Here is a 13,574-nt window from a genome sequence, read left to right as displayed (position 1 = left end):
GTGAGGCGGCTCGGCTACAAGCGCGTCGCCGTGGAGGATGCGGCAGGCGGCGGGGAGGCGCTGGCCCAGCTCGGTGGCGGGGAGGGCCGCGCGCGGGCCAGGCGGGCCGGTGCGGGCCAGGCGGCGGGGATGTGGGCGCAGCCCACGTGGCAGCTCCTGGTTGGGCGGCGGCGATGTCCGGCCGGGTCGGAGAATGTCCGGCGCGGCACGGTGGCTTTTCTAGGGTTAGAAGAGGAGGGGATCCGGGATATTTCGAGGGGGACCTATTTATAGGCATAGGAGGAGCTAGGAGAGTCCAAATGAGGTGCGGTTTTCGGCCACGCGATCATGATCGAACGATCTAGATGATGGAACAGAGTTAGGTGGGTTTTGGGCCAAAATGGAGGGGTGTTGGGCTGCAACACACACGAGGCCTTTTCGGTCCCTCGGTTAACCGTTGGAGTATCAAACGAAGTCGAAATGATACGAAACTTGACAGGTGGTCTACCGGTAGTAAACCAAGGCCGCTTGGCAAGTCTCGGTCCAATCCGGAAATGTTTAATCCCCACACACAAAAGAAAGCTAGAAATGACCACCGGAGGAGAACGAAGCGCCGGAATGCGAAACGGACAACGGGGAAAATGCTCGAATGCATGAGACGAACACGTATGCAAATGCAATGCACATGATGACATGATATGAGATGCATGACAATGATCACAACACATGGAGACAAAGACCCGAACCCAAGGAAATAAATTAACTTAACGCCGGAAATGGCAAGAGTTGGAGTACAAATTGGGAAAGTTACATCCGGGGTGTTACAACACTCCACCACTACGAAAGGATCTCGTCCCAAGATCTAGGACTGAAAAAACGCCAGGTACTCGGAACGGAGGTGATCCTCGCGTTCCCAGGTAGCTTCATGGTCGGAATGGTGTGACCACTTGACTTTGAGAAATTTGATTGACTTGTTGCGAGTCTTGCGTTCAGTCTCTTCAAGAATAGCAACTGGGTGCTCACGATAAGAGAGATCTTCTTGGAGCTCAATGTCCTCGAAGTTGACGGTGCGGTCAGGAGTCTTAAAGCACTTTCGAAGCTGAGAGACATGAAACACATCATGAACATTTGCAAAGTTTGGAGGAAGCTCGAGTTGGTAGGCGAGGTCGCCTCTCTTGCTGATAATCTTGAAAGGTCCCACGTATCTAGGGGCAAGCTTCCCTTTGATACCGAAGCGACGAGTACCTTTCATAGGAGAGATGCAGAGGTAAACATGATCTCCGATCTCGAAAGCCAAATCACGGTGCTTACTATCATAGTAGCTCTTCTGGCGGGATTGGGCTGCTTTGAGGTTATCACGAATGACTTTACACATTTCTTCTGCCTCTGTGATTAAGTCATTACCCAAAAGCTGACGTTCACCGGTTTCAGACCAGTTGAGAGGGGTATGGCACTTCCTTCCATACAGAATTTCAAATGGGGCCTTGCCCGAACTTGCTTGAAAACTGTTGTTGTAGGAGAATTCAGCATAAGGAAGACAATCCTCCCATTTCATGCCGAAGGAGATCACACAAGCCCTGAGCATATCTTCAAGAATCTGGTTGACACGCTCAACTTGACCGCTAGTTTGAGGATGGAAAGCTGTACTGAAGCGGATGTTCGTGCCCATGGCCTTCTGAAAAGAATCCCAAAACTTCGAGGTAAAGATGCTGCCACGGTCTGAAGAGATCACTTGTGGAATACCGTGCAGAGAGACAATCCGAGAGGTATAGAGTTCCGCCAATTGAGCTGCAGTGAGTTTGTCGATGACAACGAATATAGCATCATTGCCACGCTTGGACTTTGGAAACCCAGTCACGAAGTCCATTTCAATGTGGTCAAACTTCCATTCTGGAATGGCAAGAAGTTGGAGGAGACCAGCTGGCCTTTGGTGTTCTGCCTTCACTCTTCTGCAGACATCACATTCATTCATGAATTGAGCGATCTCGCGCTTCATTCAAGTCCACCAATAAGCTTGCTTAAGGTCCTGATACATCTTCGTGCTCCCAGGGTGGATGGATAGGAGAGAATTGTGAGCCTCGTTCATGATCACTTTACGGAGGTCGCCTTTGGGTACAACAATACGATCGTCGAAGAAGAGAGTGTCCTTGTCATCAAGGCGATAGCACTTGTACTTGGGTTCACTCTTTGCAATCCCAATCTTCACCTTTTTCACCATAGCATCAAGAAGCTGGGCTTGGCGAATCTGGTCTTCCAAGGTAGGAGAGACTTGAAGGTTGGCAAGGAAACCTTGAGGAACAACTTGCAGATTAAGTTTGCAGAAAGCTTCACAAAGCTCAGGTTGATAAGGCTTAAGAATCAGACTGTTGCAGTAGGCTTTCATGCTCAATGCGTCAGCAATCACATTGGCCTTGCCTGGAGTATACTCAATACTCGGATTATACTCTTGAATCATTTCGACCCATCAAGTTTGCCTGAGGTTGACATTAGGCTGAGTGAAGATGTACTTGAGACTCTTGTGATCAGTGAAAATGTCCACTTTTCTTCCCAATAGAAGATGTCTCCAAGTCAAAAGAGCATGCACAACTGCCGCCAACTCGAGATCATGAGTGGGGTAGTTATTCTCATTAGGCTTCAACTAGCGAGATGTATAAGCAACAACTTTCTTCTCTTGCATCAATACTGCGCCAAGACCTTGGAGAGAGGCATCACAAAAGACCTCGTACGTCTTGGATTCATCAGGCGGAGTCAGAACTGGAGCAGTGATCAATTTCTCTGTCAAAGTGTTGAAAGCAATGTCACACTCCGGAGACCAACCGTACTTGACGTGCTTCTGAAGAAGATTTGAGAGAGGCTTCGCGATCTTAGAAAAGTTTTCAACAAATCTTCGGCAATAGCTTGCGAGACCGAGGAAGCTACAGAGTTGCTTCACGTTCTGAGGAGGTTCCCAATTCACAATTGCAGACACCTTCTCAGGATTCACGGCAATGCCCTTGGCAGAGATGATATGACCAAGATAAAGAACCTCATCGAGCCAAAATTCACACTTGGAGAACTTGGCGTAGAACTGATGTTCACTGAGCTTATCGAGAACCAAACGCAAGTGCTTGGCATGATCTTCCTTGTTCTTGGAGAAAACCAGAATGTCGTCGAGACAGACCAAAACGAAGTCATTGGTGTAGGCGTTGACGATGAAGTTCATCATACGAGAGAATGTCGGAGGAGCGTTGACGAGGCCAAAAGACATGACAGTGTATTCATATGAACCAAAGCTTGTCCTGAAAGCCGTCTTGGGAATATCTTGCTCACGGATTCAAATCTGATGATAACCCATACGGAGATCAAGCTTGGAGAATACTTGAGCACCTTTAAGTTGTTCGAACAGCTCATTGATGTTGGGAAGTGGGTATTTGTTCTTGATGGTCTTCTTGTTTACTGGACGGTAATCAACACAAAGTCGGTCCGTTCCATCCTTCTTGTTCACAAAAAGAACACCACAACCCCACGGAGAAGAACTAGGCCGGATGAGACCCATTCTCTCTTGAATATCGAGTTGCTTCTTCAGCTCCTTCAACTCTTTAGGTCCGAGCTTGTAAGGACGTTTGCACACAGGTTCCGTACCAGGCTCAAGATCAATAACGAATTCAACTGGCCGGTGCGGAGGCATTCCTGGGAGCTCTTCTGGAAATACGTCTTGATATTCGCAAACGACTGGGATTTGCGAGATGGCATCCAATTCACCCTTCTCATTGAGAGAAAACAGACGGATGGTATTATCCCGAGCGGCAAAGACAATCACATCCTCAGACGAATGAGTCAATTGAATCTGCCTGGCTGCACAATCAAGCTGAGCCTTGTGCTTAGAAAGCCAATCCATCCCGAGAATAAGATCAATATCCGAGTTACCAAGAACCATTGGAGAAGCCAGAAACTTGAAATCACCCATCATGATAGAAATATCCAGAACCATCATACTAGAACTCAGACGCTTAGCCGGAGAGACGACTTGCATAGCTCTAGGTAAAGCCTTAGTACTAAAATTGTTCTCCGATGCAAATGGGAATGACATGAAGGTATGCGATGCACCAGAGTTAAAAAGTACTTTTGCAGGAACATCATTAACAGGAAGGTTACCCATAGTCACATCTGACGAGTCCTCTGCCTGGGCTGCGTTCATCAAGTTGACCTTGGCGTGCTTGGGATTATGCTTGACCACAGCTGTACTTGCCGATCTGACAGGAGGAGGAGGAGGAAGACGCCTCTGGTTGAAACACTTGTTGGCGTAGTGACCCTTCTGTTGGCACTTGTTGCACGTGACCTCTGAAAGAGGACGGTGATACGGAGCACTGGCCTCCGGTTAATAGGTTAGTCCCAAAAAAATATAAAAGTGGAAAATAAAGCCCACTATAGTCCAAAACAGTAGATAATATAGCATGGAGCAATCAAAAATTATAGATACGTTGGAGATGTATCAGCACCCACATCGCGCAAGACCTCGGGAGGATGGCGTCGCGGCAGGAGCCTCGTCAGGATCAGCGTCCGTCCCAGGGGTGCCTCCCTCCATCGCATAGGAAGGAGCGCCCGATGCCCTCCTCGGGCAGGGCTCGGGGGCTCTCTTCTGGAGGGCCTTAGACCTTGCCCACCTCACGAGGGAGGTGCTTGGGCACGACTTGGAGGCGTGCTACGCGACACGTTTTCCTCAGGAGAACATCGGGCAAGGGGTGCCCGCCACTCAGGAGTTCATCGCCAAGACCACACAGGAACTGCAAGACGCAAGAGCCATGTGCGGCGATAGCCGCTCACAGGGCGCGGCTCACCACCCAGGCGAGGGTGTTGAGCTGCGTGTCGCAGCGACATTCCAAGGCTCAACAGGGTCGCGTCTCAGGAGCGCTTCTAGCCTTCACGTGTGGGCCGTTGCGGAGGCCCGCCACACAGCTACGTTCGCATGCCCCTCGGCTTGCCGAGCGTGGCGTCGGCCTATCAGCACGCCATGCGGCGTGACCTTGCGGCTCAAGAGGCCAGGTACCGCGTCGTCCTGGAGGGAATGGAGACGGTCTTCAGGGAGCCTCCTGAGCCCCTAGAGCCTCCCGAGGCTCATGGCTCTGGTGGCTCATGAGGAGTCGTTTCTTCAACGCACGCCTTCAGTTGCACCAACTCTGCTTCGTCTACAGAACCAGGTGACATCTTCCAAGCTCGTTAAGCTGGGTGCGCCCCTTGGGCTGCATCATTCCCAGGCCATGGGGGTCCGTCCCTACGGAATGTATCCCATTTTCTTATGTCTTTAGCTCACCTTGTTGGGGGCGCCCCTCGGGCTGCATCACCCCAAACCGCTCGGGCCGGACCCAGTGGCATGTATCTTCCTGCATTTACCCAAGCTGATTTTCCTTCCCTGCTTAACCTGCCTACGGTCATCATCTGCCCGATCATCGCCTCCCACAGGGCCTCCTTACAGGCACGGCGCTGGTGCATGGGTCCGTCCGTGCCACGTCGACAAACCTGAGTGGTCGAGCTCTGGCTCGCGGCACGCCCCACGCACATCACCTCACCAGGCCCTCAGTGCCTTCATTTCATCCGGACCAACCAGCGGCAGGCTGGCGGCTGTAACGGCAAACCCTGTTCTTCTTGTGCCTGTTCATAGGGACCCTGCGGGAAGGATAGCAGGCAGCACCGCGAGTGTCCTCTTCTCGCGTGCAATTTGCTTGCGCATTAAAAGGGGGGCTCCTAAGCATCGCGACTCAGGAGCTCTTACTGGCTCTCCAGCCCTCACCCCTTGGCCTTGACCACGGCATCGCGACCTGGCATACCAGCGGCGGCTGAGCTCGCTCGAGGGCCGGGACCTGAGGACGTAGATCACTAAGGAGAGCATGGGAGGAGGGAAACTTGTATGGGCCGGCCCGACTATGCCGCAAAAGTTAGCGCACAGCCCCAGCGCAACATCAGGAATTGTCATGAAGTTCGCAAGATAAGTCTCGCCCTCGGATCGGCTAAATGTCTGGGCCTCATGGACACTCACGCCTTGCCGCAATCTCGTTGCGGCCACGTCAACTCCCTTTCGTCCCTAACCATGGCCGCTTGAGCGCTAAGGGGGACCTCCTGAGCATCGCGCCTCAGTGGCTCTTACTGGACGTCAGGCCGCACACCTCATGGCCTTGACCACGGCACGCGACCTGGCATACCAGCGACGGCTGTAGCCTGCCTAGGGACCAGGACCTGTCAGTGTAGAGCAACAAGCTATCGCGAGGAAAGAAAGGGGGGACCGAGCCTTAACGACACGCGCGTTCATCAAATCTTCATAATAAGGAAGAAAAGCACGAAAGATATTACAGACCCTTACATGCCCCCACGGGGCGCTTCATAATTCTTCACAGGAAACAAAAGCTAAAACTGAGGAGGATCCTATCTACACCCCCCGTGGCAGACTCCATCATCAATAGTGGGCCACGGGAGGCCGGCGCCAACCCCATCCAGATCAGCGGCGGCAGGGGCCGGACGCGGTAGATGCTCCGAGCGCGGCGAGAGCTCGGGGGCACGTAGCTGTCGTCTCTCATCTCCAGAGTCTCGTAGAGCTCAGGAGAGTTGCTGGACTCCCAAGGGCTGCTGCTGCTGGAGTGGTCACGAGCGGAGCGCGCATCAGCCTCGCGCTCCACTCCGGAGTAGCACTCCAGGCGGCGGCCCTCGGTGTCGAAGACCTTGAAAAAGAGCATGGAGACACCGTCGTACTCAAGATGGATCGCGAGGGCGCCCCTCGCACGGTAGACCCGCGCGATCTCGCCCTAGCCGCGGGTCATGAAGATCTTGCCGGAGGGGACCGCTTCGATCTCCGCTCCAGTTGTAGGAGCACCGCAGTGGGCGTGCTGCAACCAGAGCTTAGAGGCCCCCTCGGCGACATCACGTCGGAGATGAACCGCGGGAAGTGGATCCAAGAACTTGGCGGCATCGGTGCCCATAGCACCAGCTCACGCAAAGAGTCCGCGGCGTGGATTCCGGGGGCGACGACGCGCGTCGCCGTGGCGCGGCAACCCCGAGCGCGGCGCCGGCGGCCCTGCTCGTCGCCTCACCCTCCTGAGCCCTTGGCTTGGGCGTACAGGGGTAGCGAGTACCTTGGAGGAGGCCGATCGCACCAAGGCCTTGCCACCCCTGCATCGCCGCTTCTTCACGGCGGTGGATCGACCTCTTCTTCGGCGGGAGTTTCTCCGGGACATCCCGAGGGGCTTTCCCCTTTTCTTCGGCGGAGAACCCTCTGATAGGCACCATTCGTGCTAGCAGTGGAGCGAGGAAGAAGAAGCAGCAAGCGAGCAAGAGATGGGCGATGGGGGCTCCGCCCCCCACCCCATTTATAGCAAGAGAAGGCCAACCGGCACCTCCCACGACCACAAGTAATGATGGTTTCCCTTGCATGTCGCAGGGACTCATCAAGTCGTGCAGTTGCCGAGGGAGCATGGGGAAGCGGAGATGCCCACGTCCAATCAACCACCATGCGTCAATCAAGGCCGCTGGCTTTTGGGACCCGCGGTGCTCCATGCTTGGCCCTTGGCTTCGCCGCAAAGCCAAGCCCGAGCGCACCTTGGGCCCGGGGGCTACTATCGGCGTCCTGGGAACGGGGGTCCCCAGACTTGAATGCTCGCGGCCCGCTGCGTGGCTAAGACAGCAGGCCGTACGGCCCATCTTCATCAACAAGGCATCCAAGACCCTCGTGAGGGGCCATGCCTCGCAAGGAGGATGACATGAGACCTCCTCTGGAGCGGCCTAGTCAAGCAGGCTCACGAGGAGCGGAGATATCAAGGACAGGCGAACCTCACGAGGCTCTCGTGACGTGAGCCATGACGATCGACACCAAGCAGGCGCCAGGCGGGTGCCAGCACGCGCAGCGTCCTTGTTTCCTCTTTGGTGCTAAGGAAACTAGTGCAGGCGAGGAGTACCGAGGCATCAGGCAAAGGTTGCCATTTTGGTGCAACAAGACCAAGACCAGAAGGACGGCAAGACGGAGGTAATCGTGGAGCCAAAGTTGGCGTCACCACCAGAGCCTTTTGCAGGCGCAGACCACCTTTTGTCAGGATACCTTGTACTAGATGGCCCCCTTCAAATTAGCCCGCGGTTGTTGGTCCCTTCCCGCTCAATATTTGGGAAGAGGACCAGGGCCTCTATAAGTAGGGCTAGCCACCACCATAGAAAAGGGGGGCGAGGAGACGACATCTTAGATCACTCTCTCACCCATACAAGTTAGCCACGCACAAGAACACCTCAACCTGAGGAGGCAGTTCTTCCCCTTGTATTCTTCATCATCAGCCCAAGAGGCAATCCACCGCCACCACACTGGAGTAGGGTGTTACACCACAACGGTGGCCTGAACCAGTATAAATCATGTGTCTTTCTGTGTTGCGAGTTCGTCGAGTTCGTCCGCGAGATCTTAGTGAGCTAGGGCGTAGATCGGTAGGAGGGAAAGACTTCGTGCGCACCCCAGTGTTCGAACCTTAAGGGTTTGCCGGAACCCCACATCCGACATGCTTAGATCATATAGATCACAAGAAAGTTAAACAAAACAATGGGAAGGAAAAATGTGTATACACGAGTATCAGGTGTATCTCCTTCCCAAAAGCAAGCAGAGCGGAAATAATCATGACAAGACTGAAAGTAGAAAACCATTTAGGTAAGGAAAGAGGAATTTCATGACATCACCCATATAACGGTGTTTGGATAATTGATAAGGAAAATTTAGCATTATGCTACAAATGTTCTTATTGAAAACCGGAGTAGCACAGACATGCTTTGAGATAGCATTGACATGGTCTTCAAACAAAGGTCGGACTTCAAATACACAAAGGATCCATCAGGAACGACCTATAGAGTATGCCTTACAGTTTCCTCATGGAAAAATGGCTAACCTTGCTAAGGAGGATACTATAACAGTAGGTCCTCCAGCCACGTATGCTAGGTATGACATCACCTTGTCGGGTTATATAGATTCCAATGTTATAACTCTCGGAAAAAGTTCCAACCATCATATCTAACCGAGATTCAGATCTGATTCGTGTCTGGATACCTCAAACTTAGGGATGCTTGACAAGAAAAAGGTGCAACACAACATGACGGGATGGCATTGTAAGATCCTCAGGAAATGAAGTATGGAAGCATGTTTCGAAACAAGTGTTCATCAATAAACCAAGGAGAGGATGAAGAGGTGGTTGATGGACTTAGCGACAAATCATCGAGATTTACAAAAAGATGGATTTCCACAATTATGTGAACAAGGAAATAACATTTGTCAGATCAAATGATATAATGATATAGGCTCGAGGAAAACATCCACAATTAAACATCCGTTGAAAGGCGCACCCGAAATATGGGCTGGGTTGCACGACCAACATTGGAATGGCGATTTAGCAACTAGCATACTAAATTGGAATTGTTGTCCATTAACTCAGAAGCAATAGGGTTGCTAGAAATATTAAATTCTTACAATAGAGTTCACTTATTGGTATTCCAGTTGGAACACGGGGACCAAGAAAAGGATGGTGATGACGAGAAGCATCACTATACTAAGAATTATTAAGAGGTGGAGCAATTCTCACAACATCCTCAACATAACAGATGGTAATAATCCAAGGTAGAACATATCATAAGCTAGATAGCAAGGTAATCAAGATACAACACAAAACATGAACAAGTTTGTGTTGGGGGAAGGCAAGAATGTTGTCGATGATAACACAATTCATCGAGGGGCAAGGATGGTATTTCTCATCTTGAATTCGACACACAACTTGGAAGAAGTCAAATTGTTGACAATGATCATGAAAAATTTGTTGAGAGCTTTCATGAAGATGTAATCGATCGGCGATGACATCCAGTCAAAGGAATGATGAAGCGAAAGGTTATTGGAACCATGGGTGCGACACAAACTTGAAATCAAGTTTGTTGTTCAAGGAGAAATGATATGACGAGGAAGATCGGCGTAAGATTAGCTCATCGTCGAAATTTGTGCTCTGGGAAGAAGAACCAGGTAGCACAGTTGAACTTAGCACGATAATGATGTAGCCGATAAGGCTAGGAATGACAGGATGAAGTATTAAACTTCTCAACAACAGAGTAATAAGAGTATTGAATCACAATGTTGATTCGGTTCACTAATCGGTGTTCTCGGTTGACGACAACCCAGAACCCGTGGGCAATCTAAAATCGGTGTGAAGTAACAGTTGATGAAGAACCCATAAGAAGTTATGCAGTCCCATGATATTCTCAAGATACTAGAGTGTAATACTCGATAGTAGATCAAAGTAAAGGTTGGACAGGTGCATTGATCTGTAGAAGACAAGTACTTCAACTTGTCCGAGAAAAGGAATCAAAGAATATCTACATTGCCGGAACCACGATTGCAAAAGACCAGATCCCAAATATAAGATGAACTTATACCAAGGGAATAATTAATTTAAGAGTCGCTTCCATGATAAGATCTACATCGTGTCGATGGGCATGAACACAAAGTTCAAGGTCGACTCCCACTTCTCCAATGCATGACCATTCATTCACTTCTCTATTAAAATGAGTTGAGTGTGAAAACCTACCTGGTGAATTACCAGAGGAGTATGACCCCGTGAAAACTTTCAGGTTCACACAGATTAAGGAAGGCATAGGTTCAACCCATTGGGGCATCTTAGAAATATATACCACAAGCTTTGAGAGTAATTATCACCAGCTCGAAAGCAGAGCATGGTTGGCCAAATCAAATAATAGGGTTTACCAATGGCATTATGTATCAGGGTAATAACTCATAAGGTAATTTGAATATGAATGACACTATCGGATAATAAACCAACAAAGGGTTTGACGGTCCACAAAGGATCTGGAATGACTATTGGTACTCAGTCGGAAGAAGAAGAAGAAAAAAATGCAAAGGCATTGGATTACAGAAACAACTGACTAATTCAGAACTCCAATGCAAAGGATTATGATTTCCAAATCAAGGAATCAGAAGCAAACACTCTGATTAAGGATGGATAAGTTGAGTAGGCTTAGGGGTACAATCAATGGCAATTTGATTGGTCAAGATCTAGCTCGTGTTTAAAATGACGTCTAAGCTGGAAGGATGAATTCTAGGAGTCGACTGAGGGTTGCGAGCATCCTCAGCATATTAAATCAACGGACTTAAAGTGATAGAGACAAAGGATGACAATAATTTTAATAGACTTATGGGATTAACCATAATGCAAGCAAGCAAGAATTTTAAGAGCAAGAGGTTGTTGACGATTTTTGGAAGATCAGATATTATTTCAAAGTATCATATGAAACATATGGAGGTGAGCGGATACTCGATAAGTGCCAGGAATTATCCTTAGGGGTATTCATGTGAAAAATAACTGCAAGGCAATAGGCACAGAGTATTCTCAGAACAACGGAGAGAATTTTGGGGTATCTTGTAATAACAAGATCAATGGGGAATGATTGTATGATTGGCAAGTGTATGTTGTTATCCATAGCGGTTTATCGATGGAAGGGAATTGCAAAAGCGATGACACAAAGTCTCGAGAGAACATCGTCGAGTATCTTCAGAATCTTCCAGTGCAGCAGGCAATCATCTATAATAAAGGGGCTCTCCGGCAGGAAGTGGTAACGAGAACCTAGAGTTTTAATTAGTAAAATTATTTAACCCGAATAGAAGAGAGATCAGAATCCCAGAGTATAGACGAGGAATAAAATATCCTAATACCACCCAATGGCGACATGGGTCCGTAAGCCACACGGCCATGTTAGTAAAAGTTTTGCAATGACTAGACTCGACTTCGGCCAAGGAGTTTGGAAGGGGGATTCCTACAGGCAGTCGGCTCTGATACCAACTTGTGACACCCCCGATTCAATCATACACGCAAACATGTACGATCAAGATCAGGGACTCATGGGAAGATATCACAACACAACTTTAAAAATAAAATAAATCATACAAGCATCATATTACAAGCCAGGGGCCTAGAGGGCTCGAATACAAGAACTCGATCATAGACGAGTCAGCGGAAGCAACAATATCTGAGTACAGACATCAGTTAAACAAGTTTGCCTTAAGAAGGTTAGCACAAAAGTAGCAACGATCGAAAAGGCGAGGCCTCCTGCCTGGGACCTCCTAACTACTCCTCGAAGTCGAACCCCACATAGAATCATCCTCGGGATCCTCTAACTCCTAGATTCCATCATATGATTGCAATAACTGGGAAAAGGGGAAAAAGAAGTAGGAAAGCAACCGCGAGTACTCATCCAAAATACCCGCAAGAAAGGATCTACACTACATATGCATTGGTATCAATGAAATGGGTAGTATATGTGGACTGGACTGCAGAATGCCAGAATAAGAGAGGGATAGCTAGTCCTATCGAAGATTACGCTTCTGGTAGCCTCCATCTTGAAGCATATAGAAGAGAGTAGATGGTAAGTTCACTAAGTATTATCGTATAGCATAATTCTACCCGCCGGTCCTCTCCTCGTCACCCTGTTAGAGAGTGATCATCGGGTTGTATCTGGCACTTGGAAGGTTGTGTTTTATTAAGTATCCGGTTCTAGTTGTCATAAGGTCAAGATACAACTTCGGGTCGTCCTTTTACCGAGGGACACAACTATTAGAATAGATAAACTTCCCTGCAGGGGTGCACCACATTTCCCAACACGCTCGACCCCGTTTGGCCAGGCACACTTTTCTGGGTCATGTCCGGCCTCGGAAGATCAACACGTCGCAGCCCTACCTAGGCACAACAGAGAGGTCAGCATGCCGGTCTAAATCCTATGCACGCAGGGGTCTGGGCCCATCGCCCATTGCACACCTGCACGTTGCGTACGCGGCCGGAAGCAGACCTAGCCCCCTTAATACAAACGCAGACTTACGGTCCAATCTGGCGCACGCTGCTCCGCCGCTGACATCAAGAAGGCTTCGGCTGATACCACGACGTCGAGTGCCCATAATTGTTCCCCCGTAGTTGGTTAGTGCGTATAGGCCAGTGGCCAGACTCAGATCAAATACCAAGATCTCGCTAAGCGTGTTAATTGAAGTATCCGCGGAAGCTGAACAGGGCCTGGCCCACCTCTCTCCTAGGTGGTCTCAACCTGCCCTGTCGCTCCGCCACAAAGATCCACCTAGAGGGCCGTCGGGACAAATGTACTTTCAGCCCCCAATTCGTGAATCACTCGCGGGTACTATACGAGCCGACCCGTCTTTAGTCATCACAGGTATCATGTATAAGATATATAGTATATACCCATGATCACCTCCCTAGTGATCACAGCCTGATAGTATAGTATGGCAGACGGACAAGAATGTAGGGTCACTGATGATAAACTAGCATCCTATACTAAGCATTTAGGATTGCAGGTAAGATATCAACAACTGTAGCAACAATGACAGGCTATGCAACAGAATAGGATTAACCGAAAACAGTAACATGCTACACTACTCTAATGCAAGAAGTAGAGAGAAAAATAGGCGATATCAGGTTGATCAAGGTGGGGGGGCTTGTCTGGTTGTTCTGGCAAGAAGGAGAGGTTGACAACACCGTAGTCGTACTTGGTAGCAGTGGCGTCAGTCTCGGTGTCTAGCGAGAGAAGAGGGGGAAGAAACAATA

The sequence above is a fragment of the Triticum dicoccoides genome, chromosome 6A (genome assembly GCF_002162155.2).
Source record: "Triticum dicoccoides isolate Atlit2015 ecotype Zavitan chromosome 6A, WEW_v2.0, whole genome shotgun sequence".
In the NCBI taxonomy this organism is placed as follows: Eukaryota; Viridiplantae; Streptophyta; class Magnoliopsida; order Poales; family Poaceae; genus Triticum; species Triticum dicoccoides.
This window is presented reverse-complemented; position numbering follows the sequence as displayed.